Below are 6,000 nucleotides of genomic sequence, written 5' to 3'. Positions count from 1 at the left end.
ATTGTCGACAAACTAAATTTAGAAAAAACTTGTCTGTTCGACGATCACAGCAATTCTCAATACTTTTTAAATATAAAATTTTGTTGAAGTTAAAAAAATTTTAAAACCAATTTTGAATATTAGAGTATTACTAAAAATAAAAAGTAGGATTTTTTATTATCTCTTTTTATTATCAAAGATTAAACCGATAAAAAATTCTATTTAAGATAAATCTATTTAAGTTATTAAAAATAATAATATTTTATACTTTCACAAAACAACATTGTTATTTGTGTTAAAAACAAAATCAATTTATTATTTTAACACATCGTAAATAACAATCACGTCAGCAAATTAGTGATTACATGAAAAATTTGTATTAAAGTCAGCAAATTAAATTAATAAAAAATCTATCTGTTTAATAGCAATCATTTTTATGACTTTTTAGATATAACATTTTGTTAGAACTAATATATTCAAATTGAATTTTTTTTAAAAACTAATTCAGAATATTAGTGTATCACCAAAAATATAAGTAGAAGAGATCTCTTATTATTAAGTTTTTAACTTACCAAATTTTAATTTAAGATAGAATCTCTTATTCCAAAAAACAAATATCGTTTTTAAAAATCAAATTTATTATTTTAACACACTGTACATAACGATTATATGTAAGCAAATTGATGATCACATAAAATTTTTTTATTAATTATCGGCAAACTAAATTCAGAACAAATTTGTTCTATTTGATAGCAACAATTATCAAGACTTTTTAGATATAAAGTTTTGTTGAAATTGAATATTTTTTTGAAACAAATTTTTTATATTAGTGTATCATTAAAAATGTTTTAAAATAAAATAGTCACCAAAAGTATACTCAAATAAATTTTACTCTAAGATAAATAACCTTTTTAAAATACTATTATATACTTTCATAAAATTACATTATTTTTTGTGTTAAAAAAATCAATTTACTATTTTAACATGTTGCAGATAAAGATTATGTAAGTAAATTAAGGATCGCATAAAAAATTTTATTATTTATCCACAAACTAAATTTATAAAAAACTTGTCTGTTCGACGATAACAGCAATTTTCCATATTTTTTAGATATAAAATTTTGTTAAACTTAACAAAATTTTAAAACCAATTTTGGATATTAGTGTATCAGTAAAAATAAAAAATAGGATTTCCTATTTTCTCTTTTTATTATTAAAGATTAAACCGATCAAAAATTCTATTTAAGATAAAATCTAATAAGTTATTAAAAATAATACTATTTTATATTTTTACGAAACAACATTGTTATTTGTGTTAAAAACAAAATCAATTTATCATTTTAACTCATCACAGATAAGAAATTAACAATCATGTCAGCGAATTAGTGACCACATGAAAACCTTGTATTAATTGTCAGCAAATTAAATTAACAAAAAATCTATTTGTTTGATAGCAATAATTTTTATGACTTTTTAGATATAACATTTTGTTGGAACTAATATATTCGAATTGAAAATTTTTTAAAAATCAATTCAGAATATTAATGTATCACCAAAAATATAAGTAGAGATATCTTATTATTAAATTTTTAACCTACCAAATTTTAATTTAAGATAAAATCTCTCATTCCAAAAAATTAATGCATTTTTTAAAAATCTAATTCATTATTTTAACACATTGTAGATAACGATAATGTAAGCACATTGATGATCACATAAAAAAATTTATTAATTGTGGACAAACTAAATTTAGAAAAAATTTGTTCTGTTTGATAGCAACAATTATCGATATAAGTGTATCAGTGAAAATATTTTAAAATGAAATAGTTATCAAAAGTGTTCTCAAGTAGAGTTTATTCTAAGACAAATAAATTTTTTAAAATATTATTTTAAACTTTCATAAAATTACATTGTTTTTTGTGTTAAAAAAATAAATTTACTATTTTAACATGACACATATAAAGATTATGTAAGCAAATTAACGATCGTATAAAAGAATTTATTAATTTTTAAAAACTAAATTTAAAAAAAAAATTTCTGTTCGACGATAACAGCAATTCTCAATACTTTTTAGATATAAAATTTTGTTAAACATAAAAAAATTTAAAACCAATTTTGGATATTGGTGTACGAGTAAAAATAAAAAATAGAATTTTCTATTTTCTCTTTTTATTATTAAAGATTAAACCGATCAAAAATTCTGTTCAAGTTAAAATCTAATAAGTTATTAAAAATAATACTATTTTATACTTTCATAAAATAACATTGTAATTTGTGTTGAAAATAAATTCAATTTATTATTTTAACACATCGCAGATAACGATCATGTCAGTGAATTAATGATCACTTGAAAAAATTGTATTAATTATCAAGCAAATTAAATTAACAAAAAATCTATCTATTTGATAGCAATAATTTTTATGACTTTTTAAATATAACATTTTGTTAGAATTAATATATTTGAATTGAAATTTTTTTAAAAACCAATTCAGAATATTAATGTATCTCCAAAAATATAAGTACAGATCTCTTATTATTAAATTTTTAACCTACTAAATCTTAATTTAAGATAAAATCTTTTATTCCAAAAAACTAATATCTTTTTGTAAAAATCTAATTCATTATTTGAACACAATGTAGATAACAATTATGTAAGTAAATTGATGATCACATAAAAAATGTTATTAATTGTCGACAAACTAAATTTAGAAAAAATCTGTTCTGTTTGATAGTAACAATTATCAAGATTTTTTAGACATAAAATTTTTTTAAAATTGAAAATTTTTTGAAACAAATTTTCGATATTAGTGAAAATGTTTTAAAATGAAATAGTTATCAAAAGTGTACTCAAGTAAAGTTTACTCTAGCCAATGAGTAATAGCTCAAATGGCATAGTCTCCCCCATACTCAATTAAGAGGTTGCGGGTTCGAGTCTCCTATCTTTGGTAAAAAAAAAAAAGTTTACTCTAAGACAAATAATGTTTTTAAAATGCTATTTTAAACTTTCATAAAATTACATTATTTTTTGTGTTAAAAAAAATCAATTTACTATTTTATCATGCTACAGATAAAGATTATGTAAGTAAATTAACGAACGCATAAAATTTTTTATTAATTATCGACAAACTAAATTTAAAAAAAAAATTGTTTGTTTGACAATAACAGTAATTCTCAATACGTTTTAGATATAAAATTTTGTTGAACTTAAAAAAAATTTAAAACCAATTTTCGATAATAGTGTATGTATCAATAAAAATAAAAAATAGGATTTCCTATTTTTCTTTTTATTATTAAAGATTAAACTGTTACATTATTTTTTGTGTTAAAAAAAATCAATTTACTATTTTATCATGCTACAGATAAAGATTATGTAAGTAAATTAACGAACGCATAAAATTTTTTATTAATTATCGACAAACTAAATTTAAAAAAAAAATTGTTTGTTTGACAATAACAGTAATTCTCAATACGTTTTAGATATAAAATTTTGTTGAACTTAAAAAAAATTTAAAACCAATTTTCGATAATAGTGTATGTATCAATAAAAATAAAAAATAGGATTTCCTATTTTTCTTTTTATTATTAAAGATTAAACTGATTAAAAATTCTATTCAAGATAAAATCTAATAAGTTATTAAAGATAATACTATTTTATACTTTCACAAAACAACATTGTTATTTGTGTTAAAAACAAAATCAATTTATTATTTTAACTCATCACAAATAACAAATTAACAATCATGTCAACGAATTAGTGATCACATAAAAAACTTGTATTAATTGTCAGCAAATTAAATTAATAAAAAAATCTATCTATTTGATAGCAATAACTTTTATAACTTTTTAGATATAACATTTTGTTGGAACTAATATATTCGAATTGAAAATTTTTTAAAAATCAATTTAGAATATTGGTGTATCAGTGAAAATGTTCTAAAATGAAATAGTTATCAAAAGTGTTCTCAGGTAAAGTTTACTCTAAGACAACTAATTTTTTTTTAAAATACTATTTTAAATTTTTATAAAATTACATTGCTTTTTGTGTTAAAAAAAAATAATTTACTATTTTAACATATTGCAGATAAAGATTATGTAAGCAAATTAACGATCGCATAAAATTTTTTATTAATTGTCGACAAACTAAATTTAGAAAAAACTTGTCTGTTCGACGATAACAGCAATTCTTAATACTTTTTAGATATAAAATTTTGTTAAACTTAAAAAAAATTTTAAAACCAATTTTGAATATTAGTGTATCAGTAAAAATAAAAAATAGGATTTTCTATTTTCTCTTTTTATTATTAAAGATTAAACCGATAAAAAATTCTATTCAAGATAAAATCTAATAAATTATTAAAAATAATACTATTTTATACTTTCAAAATACAACATTGTTATTTGTGTTAAAAACAAAATCAATTTATCAATTTAACACATCATATATAACGATCATGTCAGCGAATTAATGATCATATGAAAAAATTGTATTAATTGTCAGCAAATTAAATTAACAAAAAATCTATCTATTTGATAGCAATAATTTTTATGACTTTTTAGATATAACATTTTGTTGGAATTAATATTTTTGAATTGAAATTTCTTTAAAAATCAATTCAGAATATTAGTGTATCACCAAAAATATAAGTAGAGATCTCTTATTATTAAATTTTTTACCTACCAAATTTTAATTTAAGATAATATCTCTTATTCCAAAAAACTAATATATTTTTTAAAAATCTAATATATTTTAACACATTGTTGATAATGATTATGTAAGCAAATTGATGATCATATACAAAATTTTATTAATTGTTGACAAACTCAATTCAGAAAAAATTTGTTCTGTTTGATAGCAACAATTATCAAGACTTTTAGATATAAAATTTTGTTGAAGTTAATTTTTTTTTTTGAAACAAATTTTTGATATTAGTGTATGAATGAAAATGTTTTAAAATTAAATAGTTACCAAAAGTATATTCAAATAAAGTTTACTCTAAGACAAATAACCTTTTTAAAATACAATTTTATACTTTCATAAAATTACATTGTTTTTTTTTTTTGTTAAAAAATCAATTTACTATTTTAACATGTTGCAGGTAAATATTATGTAAACAAATTAACGATCATATAAAAATTTTATTAATTGTCGACAAACTAAATTTAAAAAAAACTTGTCTATTCGAAGATAACAGCAATCCTCGATACTTTTTAGATATAAAATTTTGTTGAAGTTAAAAAAATTTAAAAACCAATTTTGGATATTAGTATATTAGTAAAAATAAAAAGTAGGATTTCTTATTATCTCTTTTTATTATTAAAGATTAAATCGATGAAAATTCTATTTAAGATAAAATCTATTTAAGTTATTAAAAATAATGCTATTCTATACTTTCACAGAACAATATTATTATTTGTGTTAAAAACAAAATCAATTTATCATTTTAACACATCACATATAACGATTATCTCGGCGAATTAGTGATCACATGAAAAACTTGTGTTAATTGTCAGCAAATAAAATTAACAAAAAATCTATCTGTATGATAGCAATAATTTTTATGACTTTTCAGATATAACATTTTGTTGGAACTAATATATTCGAATTGAAAATTTTTTAAAAACTAATTCAGAATATTAGTATATCACCAAAAATATAAGTAGAGATCTCTTATTATTAAATTTTTAACCTACCAAATTTTAATTTAAGATAAAATCTCTTATCCCAAAAAACTAATATCCTTTTTTTAAAATTTAATTTATTATTTTAACACATTGTAGATAACGATTATGTAAGCAAATTGATGATCACATAAAAACTTTTATTAATTGTCGGCATCTAAATTCAGAACAAATTGGTTTTTTTTATAGCAATAATTATCAAGACTTTTTAGATATAAAATTTTATTGAAATTGTTTTTTTTTTGAAACAAATTTTTGATATTAGTGTATCAGAAAAAAATGTTTTAAAATGAAATAGTTACCAAAAGTATACTCAAAAAATAAAGTTTACTCTAAGACAAAT

The sequence above is a fragment of the Arachis hypogaea genome, chromosome 11, assembly GCF_003086295.3.
Source record: "Arachis hypogaea cultivar Tifrunner chromosome 11, arahy.Tifrunner.gnm2.J5K5, whole genome shotgun sequence".
Classification (NCBI taxonomy): domain Eukaryota; kingdom Viridiplantae; phylum Streptophyta; class Magnoliopsida; order Fabales; family Fabaceae; genus Arachis; species Arachis hypogaea.
This window is presented reverse-complemented; position numbering follows the sequence as displayed.